Raw genomic sequence first — 22223 nt, forward strand, 5'->3', positions numbered from 1 at the left:
AGTAGAGGTATGGTTAGGGTTATAACTAGAGTAAAGGAATGGTTAGGGTTATAATATAGTAGAGGTATGGTTATAACTACGGTAGAGGTATGGTTAGGGTTATAATACAGTATAGGTAGGGTTATAACTATGGTAGAGGTATGGTTAGGGTTATAACTACAGTAGAGGTATGGTTAGGATTATAACTACAGTAGAGGAGGTATGTTTAGGATTATAACTACAGTAGAGGAGGTATGGTTAGGATTATAACTACAGTAGAGGTATGGTTAGGATTATAACTACAGTAGAGGTATGGTTAGGGTTATAACTACAGTAAAGGAATGGTTAGGGTTATAATATAGTAGAGGTATGGTTATAACTACGGTAGAGGTATGGTTAGGGTTATAACTATGGTAGAGGTATGGTTAGGGTTATAACTACAGTAGAGGTATGGTTAGGATTATAACTACAGTAGAGGTATGGTTAGGGTTATAACTACAGTAGAGGTATGGTTAGGGTTATAACTACAGTAGAGGAGGTATGGTTAGGATTATAACTACAGTAGAGGTATGGTTAGGGTTATAACTACAGTAGAGGTATGGTTAGGGTTATAACTACAGTAGAGGTAGGGTTATAACTACTGTAGATGAGGTATGGTTAGGATTATAACTACAGTAGAGGTATGGTTAGGGTTATAACTACAGTAGAGGTATGGTTAGAGTTATAATGACAGTAGAGGTATGGTAAGAGTTATAATGACAGTAGAGGTATGGTTAGAGTTATAATGACAGTAGAGGTATGGTTAGGGTTATAACGACAGTAGAGGTATGGTTAGGGTTATAACTACAGTAGAGGAAAGGTTATGTTTATAACTACAGTAGAGGTATGGTTAGGGTTATGACTACAGTAGAGGAATGGTTAGGGTTATAATACAGTAGAGGTAGGGTTATGTTTATAACTACAGTAGAGGTATGGTTATGACTACAGTAGAGGTATGGTTAGGGTTATAACTACAGTAGAGGAATGGTTAGGGTTATAACTAGAGTAGAGGAATGGTTAGGGTTATAACTACAGTAGAGTTATGGTTAGGATTATAACTACAGTAGAGGTATGGTTAGGCTTATAACTACAGTAGAGGTAGGGTTATAACTACTGTAGATGAGGTATGGTTAGGATTATAACTACAGTAGAGGTATGGTTAGGGTTATAACTACAGTAGAGGTATGGTTAGAGTTATAATGACAGTAGAGGTATGGTTAGAGTTATAATGACAGTAGAGGTATGGTTAGAGTTATAATGACAGTAGAGGTATGGTTAGGGTTATAACGACAGTAGAGGTATGGTTAGGGTTATAACTACAGTAGAGGAAAGGTTATGTTTATAACTACAGTAGAGGTATGGTTAGGGTTATGACTACAGTAGAGGAATGGTTAGGGTTATAATACAGTAGAGGTAGGGTTATGTTTATAACTACAGTAGAGGTATGGTTATGACTACAGTAGAGGTATGGTTAGGGTTATAACTACAGTAGAGGAATGGTTAGGGTTATAACTAGAGTAGAGGAATGGTTAGGGTTATAACTACAGTAGAGTTATGGTTAGGATTATAACTACAGTAGAGGTATGGTTAGGCTTATAACTACAGTAGAGGTATGGTTAGGATTATAACTACAGTAGAGGTATGGTTAGGATTATAACTACAGTAGAGGTATGGTTAGGGTTATAACTACAGTAAAGGAATGGTTAGGGTTATAATATAGTAGAGGTATGGTTATAACTACGGTAGAGGTATGGTTAGGGTTATAACTATGGTAGAGGTATGGTTAGGGTTATAACTACAGTAGAGGTATGGTTAGGATTATAACTACAGTAGAGGTATGGTTAGGGTTATAACTACAGTAGAAGTATGGTTAGGGGTATAACTACAGTAGAGGAGGTATGGTTAGGATTATAACTACAGTAGAGGTATGGTTAGGGTTATAACTACAGTAGAGGTATGGTTAGGGTTATAACTACAGTAGAGGTATGGTTAGGGTTATAACTACAGTAGAGGTAGGGTTATAACTACTGTAGATGAGGAATGGTTAGGATTATAACTACAGTAGAGGTATGGTTAGGGTTATAACTACAGTAGAGGTATGGTTAGGATTAGGATTATAAATACAGTAGAAGTATGGTTAGGATTATAACTACAGTAGAGGTATGGTTATGGTTAGGGTTATAACTACAGTAGAGGTAGGGTTGACTACAGTAGAGGTATGGTTAGGTTTATAACTATAGTAGAGGTATGGTTAGGGTTATAACGACAGTAGAGGTATGGTTAGGGTTACAACTAGAGTAGAGGTATTGTTAGGGTTACAACTACAGTAGAGATATGGTTAGGGTTACAACTACAGTAGAGGTATGGTTAGGATTATAACTACAGTAGAGGTATGGTTAGGATTATAACTACAGTAGAGGTATGGTTAGGATTATAACTACAGTAGAGGTATGGTTAGGACTATAACTACAGTAGAGGTATGGTTATGATTAGGGTTTTAGCTACGGTAGAGTTATGGTTATAACTAGAGTGGAGGTATGGTTATGTTTATAACTACAGTAGATGTATGGTTAGGGTTATAACTACTGTAGATGAGGTATGGTTAGGATTATAACTACAGTAGAGGTATGGTTAGGGTTATAACTACAGTAGAGGTATGGTTAGGGTTATAACTACAGTAGAGGTAGGGTTGACTACAGTACAGGTATGGTTAGGTTTATAACTATAGTAGAGGTATGGTTAGGGTTATAATGACAGTAGAGGTATGGTTAGGGTTATAACTACAGTAGAGGTATGGTTAGGGTTATAACTACAGTAGAGGTACGGTTAGGGTTACAACTAGAGTAGAGGTATTGTTAGGGTTACAACTACAGTAGAGATATGGTTAGGGTTACAACTACAGTAGAGGTATGGTTAGGATTAGGATTATAAATACAGTAGAAGTATGGTTAGGATTATAACTACAGTAGAGGTATGGTTATGGTTAGGATTATAACTACAGTAGAGGTATGGTTAGGATTAGGATTATAACTACAGTAGAGGTATGGTTATGGTTAGGATTATAACTACATTAGTGGTATGGTTAGGGTAACAACTACAGTAGAGGTATGGTTATGATTAGGGTAAAAACTACAGTAGAGTTATGGTTATGATTAGGGTAAAAACTACAGTAGAGGTATGGTTATGATTAGGGTAAAAACTACAGTAGAGTTATGGTTATGGTTAGGATTATAACTACAGTAGAGGTATGGTTACGGTTAGGATTGTAACTACAGTAGAGGTATGGTTAGGATTATAACTACAGTAGAGGTATGGTTAGGATTATAACTACAGTAGAGGTATGGTTAGGATTATAGCTACAGTAGAGGTATGGTTAGGATTATAACTACAGCAGAGGTAGGGTTAGGGTTATAACTACAGTAGAGGTATGGTTAGGGTTATAACTACAGTATAGGTAGGGTTAGGATTATAACTACAGTAGAGGTATGGTTTGGGTTATAACTACAGTGGGGGTATGGTTATGATTAGGGAAATAACTGCAGTAGAGGTATGTTTAGGATTAGGGAAATAACTACAGTAGAGGTATGGTTATGGTTAGGATTATAACTACAGTAGAGGTATGGTTTGGGTTATAACTACAGTGGAGGTATGGTTATGATTAGGGTTGTAACTACAGTAGAGGTATGGTTAGGGTTATAACTACAGTAGAGGTATGGTTAGGACTATAACTACAGTAGAGGTATGGTTATGATTAGGGTGTTAGCTACGGTAGAGTTATGGTTATAACTAGAGTGGAGGTATGGTTATGTTTATAACTACAGTAGAGGTATGGTTAGGGTTATAACTACAGTAGAGGCATGGCTAGGATTATAACTACAGTGGAGGTACGGTTAGGATTATAACTACAGTAGAGGAATGGTTAGGGTTATAACTACAGTAGAGGAATGGTTAGGGTTATAACGACAGTAGAGGTAGGGTTAGGGTTATAACTACAGTAGAGGTATGGTTAGGGTTATAACTACAGTAGAGGTATGGTTAGGGTTATAACTACAGTAGAGGTATGGTTAGGGTTATAACTACAGTAGAGGTATGGTTAGGATTATAACTACAGTAGAGGAAAGGTTATGGTTATAACTACAGTAGAGGTATGGTTAGGGTTATGACTACAGTAGAGGAATGGTTAGGGTTATAATACAGTAGAGGTAGGGTTATTTTTATAACTACAGTAGAGGTATGGTTATGACTACAGTAGAGGTATGGTTAAGGTTATAACTACAGTAGAGGAATGGTTAGGGTTATAGCTAGAGTAGAGGAATGGTTAGGGTTATAACTACAGTAGAGGTATGGTTAGGGTTATAACTACAGTAGAGGTAGGGTTGACTACAGTAGAGGTATGGTTAGGTTTATAACTATAGTAGAGGTATGGTTAGGGTTATAACTACAGTAGAGGTATGGTTAGGGTTATAACTACAGTAAAGGAATGGTTAGGGTTATAATATAGTAGAGGTATGGTTATAACTACGGTAGAGGTATGGTTAGGGTTATAATACAGTAGAGGTATGGTTAGGATTATAACTACAGTAGAGGTATGGTTAGGGTTATAACTACAGTAGAGGTACGGTTAGGGTTACAACTAGAGTAGAGGTATTGTTAGGGTTACAACTACAGTAGAGATATGGTTAGGGTTACAACTACAGTAGAGGTATGGTTAGGATTAGGATTCGAAATACAGTAGAAGTATGGTTAGGATTATAACTACAGTAGAGGTATGGTTATGGTTAGGATTATAACTACAGTAGAGGTATGGTTAGGATTAGGATTATAACTACAGTAGAGGTATGGTTATGGTTAGGATTATAACTACATTAGTGGTATGGTTAGGGTAAAAACTACAGTAGAGGTATGGTTATGATTAGGGTAAAAACTACAGTAGAGTTATGGTTATGATTAGGGTAAAAACTACAGTAGAGGTATGGTTACGGTTAGGATTATAACTACAGTAGAGGTATGGTTACGGTTAGGATTTTAACTAGAGTAGAGGTATGGTTAGGATTATAACTACAGTAGAGGTATGGTTAGGATTATAACTACTGTAGAGGTATGGTTAGGATTATAACTACAGTAGAGGTATGGTTAGGACTATAACTACAGTAGAGGTATGGTTATGATTAGGGTGTTAGCTACGGTAGAGTTATGGTTATAACTAGAGTGGAGGTATGGTTATGTTTATAACTACAGTAGAGGTATGGTAAGGGTTATAACTACAGTAGAGGCATGGCTAGGATTATAATTACAGTGGAGGTATGGTTAGGACTATAACTACAGTAGAGGAATGGTTAGGGTTATAACTACAGTAGAGGAATGGTTAGGGTTATAACAACAGTAGAGGTAGGGTTAGGGTTATAACTACAGTAGAGGTATGGTTAGGGTTATAACTACAGTAGAGGTATGGTTAGGGTTATAACTACAGTAGAGGTATGGTTAGGGTTATAACTACAGTAGAGGTATGGTTAGGATTATAACTACAGTAGAGGAAAGGTTATGGTTATAACTACAGTAGAGGTAGGGTTAGGGTTATGACTACAGTAGAGGAATGGTTAGGGTTATAATACATTAGAGGTAGGGTTATGTTTATAACTACAGTAGAGGTATGGTTATGACTACAGTAGAGGTATGGTTAAGGTTATAACTACAGTAGAGGTATGGTTAGGGTTATAACTACAGTAGAGGTATGGTTAGGGTTATAACTACAGTAGAGGTAGGGTTGACTACAGTACAGGTATGGTTAGGTTTATAACTATAGTAGAGGTATGGTTAGGGTTATAATGACAGTAGAGGTATGGTTAGGGTTATAACTACAGTAGAGGTATGGTTAGGGTTATAACTACAGTAGAGGTACGGTTAGGGTTACAACTAGAGTAGAGGTATTGTTAGGGTTACAACTACAGTAGAGATATGGTTAGGGTTACAACTACAGTAGAGGTATGGTTAGGATTAGGATTATAAATACAGTAGAAGTATGGTTAGGATTATAACTACAGTAGAGGTATGGTTATGGTTAGGATTATAACTACAGTAGAGGTATGGTTAGGATTAGGATTATAACTACAGTAGAGGTATGGTTATGGTTAGGATTATAACTACATTAGTGGTATGGTTAGGGTAACAACTACAGTAGAGGTATGGTTATGATTAGGGTAAAAACTACAGTAGAGTTATGGTTATGATTAGGGTAAAAACTACAGTAGAGGTATGGTTATGATTAGGGTAAAAACTACAGTAGAGTTATGGTTATGGTTAGGATTATAACTACAGTAGAGGTATGGTTAGGATTATAACTACAGTAGAGGTATGGTTAGGATTATAACTACAGTAGAGGTATGGTTAGGATTATAGCTACAGTAGAGGTATGGTTAGGATTATAACTACAGCAGAGGTAGGGTTAGGGTTATAACTACAGTAGAGGTATGGTTAGGGTTATAACTACAGTATAGGTAGGGTTAGGATTATAACTACAGTAGAGGTATGGTTTGGGTTATAACTACAGTGGGGGTATGGTTATGATTAGGGAAATAACTGCAGTAGAGGTATGTTTAGGATTAGGGAAATAACTACAGTAGAGGTATGGTTATGGTTAGGATTATAACTACAGTAGAGGTATGGTTTGGGTTATAACTACAGTGGAGGTATGGTTATGATTAGGGTTGTAACTACAGTAGAGGTATGGTTAGGGTTATAACTACAGTAGAGGTATGGTTAGGACTATAACTACAGTAGAGGTATGGTTATGATTAGGGTGTTAGCTACGGTAGAGTTATGGTTATAACTAGAGTGGAGGTATGGTTATGTTTATAACTACAGTAGAGGTATGGTTAGGGTTATAACTACAGTAGAGGCATGGCTAGGATTATAACTACAGTGGAGGTACGGTTAGGATTATAACTACAGTAGAGGAATGGTTAGGGTTATAACTACAGTAGAGGAATGGTTAGGGTTATAACGACAGTAGAGGTAGGGTTAGGGTTATAACTACAGTAGAGGTATGGTTAGGGTTATAACTACAGTAGAGGTATGGTTAGGGTTATAACTACAGTAGAGGTATGGTTAGGGTTATAACTACAGTAGAGGTATGGTTAGGATTATAACTACAGTAGAGGAAAGGTTATGGTTATAACTACAGTAGAGGTATGGTTAGGGTTATGACTACAGTAGAGGAATGGTTAGGGTTATAATACAGTAGAGGTAGGGTTATTTTTATAACTACAGTAGAGGTATGGTTATGACTACAGTAGAGGTATGGTTAAGGTTATAACTACAGTAGAGGAATGGTTAGGGTTATAACTAGAGTAGAGGAATGGTTAGGGTTATAACTACAGTAGAGGTATGGTTAGGGTTATAACTACAGTAGAGGTAGGGTTGACTACAGTAGAGGTATGGTTAGGTTTATAACTATAGTAGAGGTATGGTTAGGGTTATAACTACAGTAGAGGTATGGTTAGGGTTATAACTACAGTAAAGGAATGGTTAGGGTTATAATATAGTAGAGGTATGGTTATAACTACGGTAGAGGTATGGTTAGGGTTATAATACAGTAGAGGTATGGTTAGGATTATAACTACAGTAGAGGTATGGTTAGGGTTATAACTACAGTAGAGGTACGGTTAGGGTTACAACTAGAGTAGAGGTATTGTTAGGGTTACAACTACAGTAGAGATATGGTTAGGGTTACAACTACAGTAGAGGTATGGTTAGGATTAGGATTCGAAATACAGTAGAAGTATGGTTAGGATTATAACTACAGTAGAGGTATGGTTATGGTTAGGATTATAACTACAGTAGAGGTATGGTTAGGATTAGGATTATAACTACAGTAGAGGTATGGTTATGGTTAGGATTATAACTACATTAGTGGTATGGTTAGGGTAAAAACTACAGTAGAGGTATGGTTATGATTAGGGTAAAAACTACAGTAGAGTTATGGTTATGATTAGGGTAAAAACTACAGTAGAGGTATGGTTATGATTAGGGTAAAAACTACAGTAGAGGTATGGTTATGATTAGGGTAAAAACTACAGTAAAGTTATGGTTACGGTTAGGATTATAACTACAGTAGAGGTATGGTTACGGTTAGGATTTTAACTAGAGTAGAGGTATGGTTAGGATTATAACTACTGTAGAGGTATGGTTAGGATTATAACTACTGTAGAGGTATGGTTAGGATTATAACTACAGTAGAGGTATGGTTAGGACTATAACTACAGTAGAGGTATGGTTATGATTAGGGTGTTAGCTACGGTAGAGTTATGGTTATAACTAGAGTGGAGGTATGGTTATGTTTATAACTACAGTAGAGGTATGGTAAGGGTTATAACTACAGTAGAGGCATGGCTAGGATTATAATTACAGTGGAGGTACGGTTAGGACTATAACTACAGTAGAGGAATGGTTAGGGTTATAACTACAGTAGAGGAATGGTTAGGGTTATAACAACAGTAGAGGTAGGGTTAGGGTTATAACTACAGTAGAGGTATGGTTAGGGTTATAACTACAGTAGAGGTATGGTTAGGGTTATAACTACAGTAGAGGTATGGTTAGGGTTATAACTACAGTAGAGGTATGGTTAGGATTATAACTACAGTAGAGGAAAGGTTATGGTTATAACTACAGTAGAGGTAGGGTCAGGGTTATGACTACAGTAGAGGAATGGTTAGGGTTAGAACTAGAGTAGAGGTATGGTTAGGGTTATAACTACAGTAGAGGTATGGTTAGGGTTATAACTACAGTAGAGGAAAGGTTATGTTTATAACTACAGTAGAGGTATGGTTAGGGTTATGACTACAGTAGAGGAATGGTTAGGGTTATAATACAGTAGAGGTAGGGTTATGTTTATAACTACAGTAGAGGTATGGTTATAACTACAGTAGAGGAATGGTTAGGGTTATAACTAGAGTAGAGGAATGGTTAGAGTTATAACTACAGTAGAGGTATGGTTAGGAATATAACTAAAGTATAGGTATGGTTAGGGTTATAACTACAGTAGAGGAGGTATGGCTAGGATTATAACGACAGTAGAGGTATGGTTAGGGTTATAACTACAGAAGAGGTAGGGTTATAACTACTGTAGATGAGGTATGGTTAGGATTATAACTACAGTAGAGGTATGGTTAGGGTTATAACTACAGTAGAGGTATGGTTAGGGTTATAACTACAGTAGAGGTAGGGTTTTTTTATTTTATTTTTTATTTTACCTTTATTTAACCAGGTAGGCAAGTTGAGAACAAGTTCTCATTTACAATTGCGACCTGGCCAAGATAAAGCAAAGCAGTTCGACAGATACAACAACACAGAGTTACACATGGAGTAAAACAAACATACAGTCAATAATAAAGTATAAACAAGTCTATATACAATGTGAGCAAATGAGGTGAGAAGGGAGGTAAAGGCAAAAAAGGCCTTGGTGGCAAGGTAAATACAATATAGCAAGTAAAACACTGGAATGGTAGTTTTGCAATGGAAGAATGTGCAAAGTAGAAATAAAAATAATGGGGTGCAAAGGAGCAAAATAAATAAATAAATTAAATACAGTTGGGAAAGAGGTAGTTGATAGGGCTAAATTATAGGTGGGCTATGTACAGGTGCAGTAATCTGTGAGCTGCTCTGACAGTTGGTGCTTAAAGCTAGTGAGGGAGATAAGTGTTTCCAGTTTCAGAGATTTTTGTAGTTCGTTCCAGTCATTGGCAGCAGAGAACTGGAAAGAGAGGCGGCCAAAGAAAGAATTGGTTTTGGGGGTGACTAGAGAGATATACCTGCTGGAGCGTGTGCTACAGGTGGGAGATGCTATGGTGACCAGCGAGCTGAGATAAGGGGGGACTTTACCTAGCAGGGTCTTGTAGATGACATGGAGCCAGTGGGTTTGGCGACGAGTATGAAGCGAGGGCCAGCCAACGAGAGCGTACAGGTCGCAATGGTGGGTAGTATATGGGGCTTTGGTGACAAAACGGATTGCACTGTGATAGACTGCATCCAATTTGTTGAGTAGGGTATTGGAGGCTATTTTGTAAATTACATCGCCAAAGTCGAGGATTGGTAGGATGGTCAGTTTTACAAGGGTATGTTTGGCAGCATGAGTGAAGGATGCTTTGTTGCGAAATAGGAAGCCAATTCTAGATTTAACTTTGGATTGGAGATGTTTGATATGGGTCTGGAAGGAGAGTTTACAGTCTAACCAGATACCTAGGTATTTGTAGTTGTCTACGTATTCTAAGTCAGAGCCATCCAGAGTATTGATGTTGGACAGGCGGGTAGGTGCAGGTAGCGATCGGTTGAAGAGCATGCATTTAGTTTTACTTGTATTTAAGAGCAATTGGAGGCCACGGAAGGAGAGTTGTATGGCATTGAAGCTTGCCTGGAGGGTTGTTAACACAGTGTCCAAAGAAGGGCCAGAAGTATACAGAATGGTGTTGTCTGCGTAGAGGTGGATCAGAGACTCACCAGCAGCAAGAGCGACCCCATTGATGTATACAGAGAAGAGAGTTGGTCCAAGAATTGAACCCTGTGGCACCCCCATAGAGACTGCCAGAGGTCCGGACAACAGACCCTCCGATTTGACACACTGAACTCTATCAGAGAAGTAGTTGGTGAACCAGGCGAGGCAATCATTTGAGAAACCAAGGCTGTTGAGTCTGCCGATGAGGATGTGGTGATTGACAGAGTCGAAAGCCTTGGCCAGATCAATGAATACGGCTGCACAGTAATGTTTCTTATCGATGGCGGTTAAGATATCGTTTAGGACCTTGAGCGTGGCTGAGGTGCACCCATGACCAGCTCTGAAACCAGATTGCATAGCAGAGAAGGTATGGTGAGATTCAAAATGGTCGGTAATCTGTTTGTTGACTTGGCTTTCGAAGACCTTAGAAAGGCATGGTAGAATAGATATAGGTCTGTAGCAGTTTGGGTCAAGAGTGTCCCCCCCTTTGAAGAGGGGGATGACCGCAGCTGCTTTCCAATCTTTGGGAATCTCAGACGACACGAAAGAGAGGTTGAACAGGCTAGTAATAGGGGTGGCAACAATTTCGGCAGATAATTTTAGAAAGAAAGGGTCCAGATTGTCTAGCCCGGCTGATTTGTAGGGGTCCAGATTTTGCAGCTCTTTCAGAACATCAGCTGAATGGATTTGGGAGAAGGAGAAATGGGGAAGGCTTGGGCGAGTTGCTGTTGGGGGTGCAGTGCTGTTGACAGGGGTAGGAGTAGCCAGGTGGAAAGCATGGCCAGCAGTAGAAAAATGCTTATTGAAATTTTCAATTATGGTGGATTTATCAGTGGTGACAGTGTTTCCTATCTTCAGTGCAGTGGGCAGCTGGGAGGAGGTGTTCTTATTCTCCATGGACTTTACAGTGTCCCAGAACTTTTTTGAGTTAGTGTTGCAAGAAGCAAATTTCTGCTTGAAAAAGCTAGCCTTGGCTTTTCTAACTGCCTGTGTATAATGGTTTCTAGCTTCCCTGAACAGCTGCATATCACGGGGGCTGTTCGATGCTAATGCAGAACGCCATAGGATGTTTTTGTGTTGGTTAAGGGCAGTCAGGTCTGGGGAGAACCAAGGGCTACATCTGTTCCTGGTTCTAAATTTCTTGAATGGGGCATGTTTATTTAAGATGGTTAGGAAGGCATTTAAAAAAAAAAAAAAAAATATCCAGGCATCCTCTACTGACGGGATGAGGTCAATATCCTTCCAGGATACCCCGGCCAGGTCGATTAGAAAGGCCTGCTCGCTGAAGTGTTTCAGGGAGCGTTTTACAGTGATGAGAGGAGGTCGTTTGACCGCTGACCCATTACGGATGCAGGCAATGAGGCAGTGATCGCTGAGATCTTGGTTGAAGACAGCAGAGGTGTATTTAGAGGGGAAGTTGGTTAGGATGATATCTATGAGGGTGCCCATGTTTAAGGCTTTGGGGAGGTACCTGGTAGGTTCATTGATAATTTGTGTGAGATTGAGGGCATCAAGTTTAGATTGTAGGATGGCTGGGGTGTTAAGCATGTTCCAGTTTAGGTCGCCTAGCAGCACGAGCTCTGAAGATAGATGGGGGGCAATCAGTTCACATATGGTGTCCAGAGCACAGCTGGGGGCAGAGGGTGGTCTATAGCAGGCGGCAACGGTGAGAGACTTGTTTTTAGAGAGGTGGATTTTTAAAAGTAGAAGTTCAAATTGTTTGGGTACAGACCTGGATAGTAGGACAGAACTCTGCAGGCTATCTTTGCAGTAGATTGCAACACCGCCCCTTTTGGCAGTTCTATCTTGTCTGAAAATGTTGTAGTTTGGAATTAAAATGTCTGAATTTTTGGTGGTCTTCCTAAGCCAGGATTCAGACACAGCTAGAACATCCGGGTTGGCAGAGTGTGCTAAAGCAGTGAATAGAACAAACTTAGGGAGGAGGCTTCTAATGTTAACATGCATGAAACCAAGGCTATTACGGTTACAGAAGTCGTCAAAAGAGAGCGCCTGGGGAATAGGAGTGGAGCTAGGCACTGCAGGGCCTGGATTCACCTCTACATCGCCAGAGGAACATAGGAGGAGTAGAATAAGGGTGCGACTAAAAGCAATAAGAATTGGTCGTCTAGAACGTCTGGAACAGAGAGTAAAAGGAGGTTTCTGGGGGCGATAAAATAGCATCAAGGTATAATGTACAGACAAAGGTAAGGTAGGATGTGAATACAGAGGAGGTAAACCTAGATATTGAGTGATGAAGAGAGAGATATTGTCTCTAGAAACATCATTGAAACCAGGAGATGTCATTGCATGTGTGGGTGGTGGAACTAATAGGTTGGATAAGGTATAGTGAGCAGGACTAGAGGCTCTACAGTGAAATAAGCCAATAAACACTAACCAGAACAGCAATGGACAAGACATATTGACATTAAGGAGAGGCATGCTTAGTCAAGTGATCAAAAGGGTCCAGTGAGTGGAGAGGTTGGTTGAGGGTCACGGCGATTTAGACAGCTAGCCAAGCCAACCGGTAGCAAGCTAGCATAGGATGGAGTCTGTTGTTAGCCACCTCTTGCGTTCGGTCAGTAGATTAGTGGGGTTCCGTGAGGTAGAGGGGATTAATCCAAATCACACAACAACAACAAAAATAAGAACAATAGATATAGTTATAGAGGCCCGAGAAGAAAACATGATAATAATAAAAATAAATAAATTGTCCGATTGTCTATTCAGATAGCAGCCGGTAAGACAGCTAACGGTTAGCGGGCCGCAGATGGGCGTTCAGGTAACGTCGCGACAGAGGAGCCAGCCGGATCTCCTTCAGGTAGATAACGTCGGCAGTCCAGTTGTGAAGGCCCGGTGGGGCTCCGCGTAGGCAGTGAAACGGGTCCGGATAGGTGACTGCAGCCCAGGAGTGAATGATGGAACTCAGGAGTGATTGACGGAGCTGGCTAGCACCGGAACAATCGATGTTTGCTCCGGAATCGACGAAAGCCGACTGTCACACGGATAGCAGCTAGCTAGCTGTGAGATCCGGGTATGAATGTCCAGAGAGCAGTTGAAATCCAGGGACATGGAGAGAAAAATTGGTCCGGTATGTTCCGTTCCGAGCCGCGCTGCGCCGTACAAAACTGGCGATAGATTTTCGAGTTAAAGGATAGCTGATGACCACAAACCGTGGTTAGCTGAATACTAACGATTTGCCAGTAAAGAAGCTAACTAGCTTCTGATTGGCTTCTGGATTAGCTTCTGGGCTAGCTCCTGGTTAGCTTCTGGCTAGTTTCTGGCTAGCTTCTTGGAGTTTCTGGCTAGCTTCTTGGAGGATTACAGATCTGAGGTAAATAATAATTTTTTATAAATATAAATTGGTGAGGCTGGTTGCAGGAGAGTGTTTAGAAGATGAGTTGATGGAAAATAAAAATAAAATGTATGTGAAAAAAGTTGTAAATATATATATATATATACAGGACACGACAAGACAAGGACAAAAGACGTCTGAACTGCTATGCGATCTTGGAGAAGAAAAAAAGAAGGGTTGACTACAGTAGAGGTATGGTTAGGTTTATAACTATAGTAGAGGTATGGTTAGGGTTATAACGACAGTAGAGGTATGGTTAGGGTTATAACTACAGTAGAGGTATGGTTAGGGTTATAACTACAGTAGAGGTACGGTTAGGGTTACAACTAGAGTAGAGGTATTGTTAGGGTTACAACTACAGTAGAGATATGGTTAGGGTTACAACTACAGTAGAGGTATGGTTAGGATTAGGATTATAAATACAGTAGAAGTATGGTTAGGATTATAACTACAGTAGAGGTATGGTTATGGTTAGGATTATAACTACAGTAGAGGTATGGTTAGGATCAGGATTATAACTACAGTAGAGGTATGGTTAGGATTAGGGAAATAACTACAGTAGAGGTATGGTTATGGTTAGGATTATAACTACATTAGTGGTATGGTTAGGGTAAAAACTACAGTAGAGGTATGGTTATGATTAGGGTAAAAACTACAGTAGAGTTATGGTTATGATTAGGGTAAAAACTACAGTAGAGGTATGGTTATGATTAGGGTAAAAACTACAGTAGAGTTATGGTTATGGTTAGGATTATAACTACAGTAGAGGTATGGTTACGGTTAGGATTATAACTACAGTAGAGGTATGGTTAGGATTATAACTACAGTAGAGGTATGGTTAGGATTATAACTACAGTAGAGGTATGGTTAGGACTATAACTACAGTAGAGGTATGGTTATGATTAGGGTGTTAGCTACGGTAGAGTTATGGTTATAACTAGAGTGGATATATGGTTAGGGTTATAACTACAGTAGAGGTATGGCTAGGATTATAACTACAGTGGAGGTATGGTTAGGATTATAACTACAGTGGAGTTATGGTTAGGATTATAACTACAGTAGAGGAATGGTTAGGGTTATAACTACAGTAGAGGAATGGTTAGGGTTATAACGACAGTAGAGGTAGGGTTAGGGTTATAACTACAGTAGAGGTATGGTTAGGGTTATGACTACAGTAGAGGTATGGTTAGGGTTATAACTACAGTAGAGGTATGGTTAGGGTTATAACTACAGTAGAGGAAAGGTTATGTTTATAACTACAGTAGAGGTATGGTTAGGGTTATGACTACAGTAGAGGAATGGTTAGGGTTATAATACAGTAGAGGTAGGGTTATGTTTATAACTACAGTAGAGGTATGGTTATGACTACAGTAGAGGTATGGTTAGGATTATAACTACAGTAGAGGTATGGTTAGGGTTATAACTACAGTAGAGGTATGGTTAGGGTTATAACTACAGTAAAGGAATGGTTAGGGTTATAATATAGTAGAGGTATGGTTATAACTACGGTAGAGGTATGGTTAGGGTTATAATACAGTAGAGGTAGGGTTATAACTATGGTAGAGGTATGGTTAGGGTTATAACTACAGTAGAGGTATGGTTAGGATTATAACTACAGTAGAGGTATGGTTAGGTTTATAACTACAGTAGAGGAGGTATGGTTAGGATTATAACTACAGTAGAGGAGGTATGGTTAGGATTATAACTACATTAGAGTTATGGTTAGGGTTATAACTACAGTAGAGGTATGGTTAGGGTTATAACTACAGTAGAGGTAGGGTTATAACTACTGTAGATGAGGTATGGTTAGGATTATAACTACAGTAGAGGTATGGTTAGGGTTATAACTACAGTAGAGGTATGGTTAGGGTTATAACTACAGTAGAGGTAGTGTTGACTACAGTAGAGGTATGGTTAGGTTTATAACTATAGTAGAGGTATGGTTAGGGTTATAACGACAGTAGAGGTATGGTTAGGGTTATAACTACAGTAGAGGTATGGTTAGGGTTATAACTACACTAGAGGTACGGTTAGGGTTACAACTAGAGTAGAGGTATTGTTAGGGTTACAACTACAGTAGAGATATGGTTAGGGTTACAACTACAGTAGAGGTATGGTTATGGTTAGGATTATAACTACAGTAGAGGTATGGTTAGGATTAGGGAAATAACTACAGTAGAGGTATGGTTATAGTTAGGATTATAACTACATTAGTGGTATGGTTAGGGTAAAAACTATAGTAGAGGTATGGTTATGATTAGGGTAAAAACTACAGTAGAGTTATGGTTATGATTATAACTACAGTAGAGGCATGGTTAGGATTATAACTACAGTAGAGGAATGGTTAGGGTTATAACTACAGTAGAGGAATGGTTAGGGTTATAACGACAGTAGAGGTAGGGTTAGGGTTATAACTACAGTAGAGGTATGGTTAGGATTATAACTACAGTAGAGGTATGGTTAGGGTTATAACTACAGTAGAGGTATGGTTAGGATTATAACTACAGTAGAGGTATGGTTAGGATTATAACTACAGTAGAGGAATGGTTAGGGTTATAACTAGAGTAGAGGAATGGTTAGGGTTATAACTACAGTAGAGTTATGGTTAGGATTATAATTACAGTAGAGGTATGGTTAGGGTTATAACTACAGTAGAGGAATGGTTAGGGTTATAACTAGAGTAGAGGAATGGTTAGGGTTATAACTACAGTAGAGTTATGGTTAGGATTATAACTACAGTAGAGGTATGGTTAGGGTTATAACTACAGTAGAGGTATGGTTAGGATTATAACTACAGTAGAGGTATGGTTAGGATTATAACTACAGTAGAGGTATGGTTAGTGTTATAACTACAGTAGAGGTATGGTTAGGGTTATAACTACAGTAGAGGTATGGTTAGGGTTATAACTACAGTAGAGGTACGGTTAGGGTTACAACTAGAGTAGAGGTATTGTTAGGGTTACAACTACAGTAGAGATATGGTTAGGGTTACAACTACAGTAGAGGTATGGTTAGGATTAGGATTATAAATACAGTAGAAGTATGGTTAGGATTATAACTACAGTAGAGGTATGGTTATGGTTAGGATTATAACTACAGTAGAGGTATGGTTAGCATCAGGATTATAACTACAGTAGAGGTATGGTTAGGATTAGGGAAAAAACTACAGTAGAGGTATGGTTATGGTTAGGATTATAACTACATTAGTGGTATGGTTAGGGTAAAAACTACAGTAGAGGTATGGTTATGATTAGGGTAAAAACTACAGTAGAGTTATGGTTATGATTAGGGTAAAAACTACAGTAGAGGTATGGTTATGATTAGGGTAAAAACTACAGTAGAGGTATGGTTATGATTAGGGTAAAAACTACAGTAGAGTTATGGTTATGGTTAGGATTATAACTACAGTAGAGGTATGGTTACGGTTAGGATTATAACTACAGTAGAGGTATGGTTAGGATTATAACTACAGTAGAGGTATGGTTAGGATTATAACTACAGTAGAGGTATGGTTAGGACTATAACTACAGTAGAGGTATGGTTATGATTAGGGTGTTAGCTACGATAGAGTTATGGTTATAACTAGAGTGGATGTATGGTTAGGGTTATAACTACAGTAGAGGTATGGTTAGGGTTATAACTACAGTAGAGTTAGTGTTGACTACAGTAGAGGTATGGTTAGGTTTATAACTATAGTAGAGGTATGGTTAGGGTTATAACGACAGTAGAGGTATGGTTAGGGTTATAACTACAGTAGAGGTATGGTTAGGGTTATAACTACAGTAGAGGTACGGTTAGGGTTACAACTAGAGTAGAGGTATTGTTAGGGTTACAACTACAGTAGAGATATGGTTAGGGTTACAACTACAGTAGAGGTATGGTTATGGTTAGGATTATAACTACAGTAGAGGTATGGTTAGGATTAGGGAAATAACTACAGTAGAGGTATGGTTATAGTTAGGATTATAACTACATTAGTGGTATGGTTAGGGTAAAAACTATAGTAGAGGTATGGTTATGATTAGGGTAAAAACTACAGTAGAGTTATGGTTATGATTATAACTACAGTAGAGGCATGGTTAGGATTATAACTACAGTAGAGGAATGGTTAGGGTTATAACTACAGTAGAGGAATGGTTAGGGTTATAACGACAGTAGAGGTAGGGTTAGGGTTATAACTACAGTAGAGGTATGGTTAGGATTATAACTACAGTAGAGGTATGGTTAGGGTTATAACTACAGTAGAGGTATGGTTAGGATTAGGGTAAAAACTACAGTAGAGGTATGGTTATGATTAGGGTAAAAACTACAGTAGAGTTATGGTTATGGTTAGGATTATAACTACAGTAGAGGTATGGTTACGGTTAGGATTATAACTACAGTAGAGGTATGGTTAGGATTATAACTACAGTAGAGGTATGGTTAGGATTATAACTACAGTAGAGGTATGGTTAGGACTATAACTACAGTAGAGGTATGGTTATGATTAGGGTGTTAGCTACGGTAGAGTTATGGTTATAACTAGAGTGGATGTATGGTTAGGGTTATAACTACAGTAGAGGTATGGTTAGGGTTATAACTACAGTAGAGTTAGTGTTGACTACAGTAGAGGTATGGTTAGGTTTATAACTATAGTAGAGGTATGGTTAGGGTTATAACGACAGTAGAGGTATGGTTAGGGTTATAACTACAGTAGAGGTATGGTTAGGGTTATAACTACAGTAGAGGTACGGTTAGGGTTACAACTAGAGTAGAGGTATTGTTAGGGTTACAACTACAGTAGAGATATGGTTAGGGTTACAACTACAGTAGAGGTATGGTTATGGTTAGGATTATAACTACAGTAGAGGTATGGTTAGGATTAGGGAAATAACTACAGTAGAGGTATGGTTATAGTTAGGATTATAACTACATTAGTGGTATGGTTAGGGTAAAAACTATAGTAGAGGTATGGTTATGATTAGGGTAAAAACTACAGTAGAGTTATGGTTATGATTATAACTACAGTAGAGGCATGGTTAGGATTATAACTACAGTAGAGGAATGGTTAGGGTTATAACTACAGTAGAGGAATGGTTAGGGTTATAACGACAGTAGAGGTAGGGTTAGGGTTATAACTACAGTAGAGGTATGGTTAGGATTATAACTACAGTAGAGGTATGGTTAGGGTTATAACTACAGTAGAGGTATGGTTAGGATTATAACTACAGTAGAGGTATGGTTAGGATTATAACTACAGTAGAGGAATGGTTAGGGTTATAACTAGAGTAGAGGAATGGTTAGGGTTATAACTACAGTAGAGTTATGGTTAGGATTATAACTACAGTAGAGGTATGGTTAGGGTTATAACTACAGTAGAGGAATGGTTAGGGTTATAACTAGAGTAGAGGAATGGTTAGGGTTATAACTACAGTAGCGTTATGGTTAGGATTATAACTACAGTAGAGGTATGGTTAGGGTTATAACTACAGTAGAGGTATGGTTAGGATTATAACTACAGTAGAGGTATGGTTAGGATTATAACTACAGTAGAGGTATGGTTAGTGTTATAACTACAGTAGAGGTATGGTTAGGGTTATAACTACAGTAGAGGTATGGTTAGGGTTATAACTACAGTAGAGGTACGGTTAGGGTTACAACTAGAGTAGAGGTATTGTTAGGGTTACAACTACAGTAGAGATATGGTTAGGGTTACAACTACAGTAGAGGTATGGTTAGGATTAGGATTATAAATACAGTAGAAGTATGGTTAGGATTATAACTACAGTAGAGGTATGGTTATGGTTAGGATTATAACTACAGTAGAGGTATGGTTAGCATCAGGATTATAACTACAGTAGAGGTATGGTTAGGATTAGGGAAATAACTACAGTAGAGGTATGGTTATGGTTAGGATTATAACTACATTAGTGGTATGGTTAGGGTAAAAACTACAGTAGAGGTATGGTTATGATTAGGGTAAAAACTACAGTAGAGTTATGGTTATGATTAGGGTAAAAACTACAGTAGAGGTATGGTTATGATTAGGGTAAAAACTACAGTAGAGTTATGGTTATGGTTAGGATTATAACTACAGTAGAGGTATGGTTACGGTTAGGATTATAACTACAGTAGAGGTATGGTTAGGATTATAACTACAGTAGAGGTATGGTTAGGATTATAACTACAGTAGAGGTATGGTTAGGACTATAACTACAGTAGAGGTATGGTTATGATTAGGGTGTTAGCTACGGTAGAGTTATGGTTATAACTAGAGTGGATGTATGGTTAGGGTTATAACTACAGTAGAGGTATGGTTAGGGTTATAACTACAGTAGAGTTAGTGTTGACTACAGTAGAGGTATGGTTAGGTTTATAACTATAGTAGAGGTATGGTTAGGGTTATAACGACAGTAGAGGTATGGTTAGGGTTATAACTACAGTAGAGGTATGGTTAGGGTTATAACTACAGTAGAGGTACGGTTAGGGTTACAACTAGAGTAGAGGTATTGTTAGGGTTACAACTACAGTAGAGATATGGTTAGGGTTACAACTACAGTAGAGGTATGGTTATGGTTAGGATTATAACTACAGTAGAGGTATGGTTAGGATTAGGGAAATAACTACAGTAGAGGTATGGTTATAGTTAGGATTATAACTACATTAGTGGTATGGTTAGGGTAAAAACTATAGTAGAGGTATGGTTATGATTAGGGTAAAAACTACAGTAGAGTTATGGTTATGATTATAACTACAGTAGAGGCATGGTTAGGATTATAACTACAGTAGAGGAATGGTTAGGGTTATAACTACAGTAGAGGAATGGTTAGGGTTATAACGACAGTAGAGGTAGGGTTAGGGTTATAACTACAGTAGAGGTATGGTTAGGATTATAACTACAGTAGAGGTATGGTTAGGGTTATAACTACAGTAGAGGTATGGTTAGGATTATAACTACAGTAGAGGTATGGTTAGGATTATAACTACAGTAGAGGAATGGTTAGGGTTATAACTAGAGTAGAGGAATGGTTAGGGTTATAACTACAGTAGAGTTATGGTTAGGATTATAACTACAGTAGAGGTATGGTTAGGGTTATAACTACAGTAGAGGAATGGTTAGGGTTATAACTAGAGTAGAGGAATGGTTAGGGTTATAACTACAGTAGCGTTATGGTTAGGATTATAACTACAGTAGAGGTATGGTTAGGGTTATAACTACAGTAGAGGTATGGTTAGGATTATAACTACAGTAGAGGTATGGTTAGGATTATAACTACAGTAGAGGTATGGTTAGTGTTATAACTACAGTAGAGGTATGGTTAGGGTTATAACTACAGTAGAGGTATGGTTAGGGTTATAACTACAGTAGAGGTACGGTTAGGGTTACAACTAGAGTAGAGGTATTGTTAGGGTTACAACTACAGTAGAGATATGGTTAGGGTTACAACTACAGTAGAGGTATGGTTAGGATTAGGATTATAAATACAGTAGAAGTATGGTTAGGATTATAACTACAGTAGAGGTATGGTTATGGTTAGGATTATAACTACAGTAGAGGTATGGTTAGCATCAGGATTATAACTACAGTAGAGGTATGGTTAGGATTAGGGAAATAACTACAGTAGAGGTATGGTTATGGTTAGGATTATAACTACATTAGTGGTATGGTTAGGGTAAAAACTACAGTAGAGGTATGGTTATGATTAGGGTAAAAACTACAGTAGAGTTATGGTTATGATTAGGGTAAAAACTACAGTAGAGGTATGGTTATGATTAGGGTAAAAACTACAGTAGAGGTATGGTTATGATTAGGGTAAAAACTACAGTAGAGTTATGGTTATGGTTAGGATTATAACTACAGTAGAGGTATGGTTACGGTTAGGATTATAACTACAGTAGAGGTATGGTTAGGATTATAACTACAGTAGAGGTATGGTTAGGATTATAACTACAGTAGAGGTATGGTTAGGACTATAACTACAGTAGAGGTATGGTTATGATTAGGGTGTTAGCTACGGTAGAGTTATGGTTATAACTAGAGTGGATGTATGGTTAGGGTTATAACTACAGTAGAGGTATGGTTAGGGTTATAACTACAGTAGAGTTAGTGTTGACTACAGTAGAGGTATGGTTAGGTTTATAACTATAGTAGAGGTATGGTTAGGGTTATAACGACAGTAGAGGTATGGTTAGGGTTATAACTACAGTAGAGGTATGGTTAGGGTTATAACTACAGTAGAGGTACGGTTAGGGTTACAACTAGAGTAGAGGTATTGTTAGGGTTACAACTACAGTAGAGATATGGTTAGGGTTACAACTACAGTAGAGGTATGGTTATGGTTAGGATTATAACTACAGTAGAGGTATGGTTAGGATTAGGGAAATAAC

General features: G+C 38.3%; 1 protein-coding gene across 12 annotated transcripts in view; it reads right to left on the reverse strand.

The window, feature by feature from the left end:
- LOC110505197 (ecto-NOX disulfide-thiol exchanger 2) overlaps window positions 1-22223 on the reverse strand; it is a 316865-nt gene that overhangs the window by 167278 nt on the left and 127364 nt on the right. The gene's annotated exons all lie outside the window — the stretch shown is intronic.

This window comes from Oncorhynchus mykiss, chromosome 25, assembly GCF_057628025.1.
Source record: "Oncorhynchus mykiss isolate SJ-2025 chromosome 25, ASM5762802v1, whole genome shotgun sequence".
NCBI classification, from domain to species: Eukaryota; Metazoa; Chordata; class Actinopteri; order Salmoniformes; family Salmonidae; genus Oncorhynchus; species Oncorhynchus mykiss.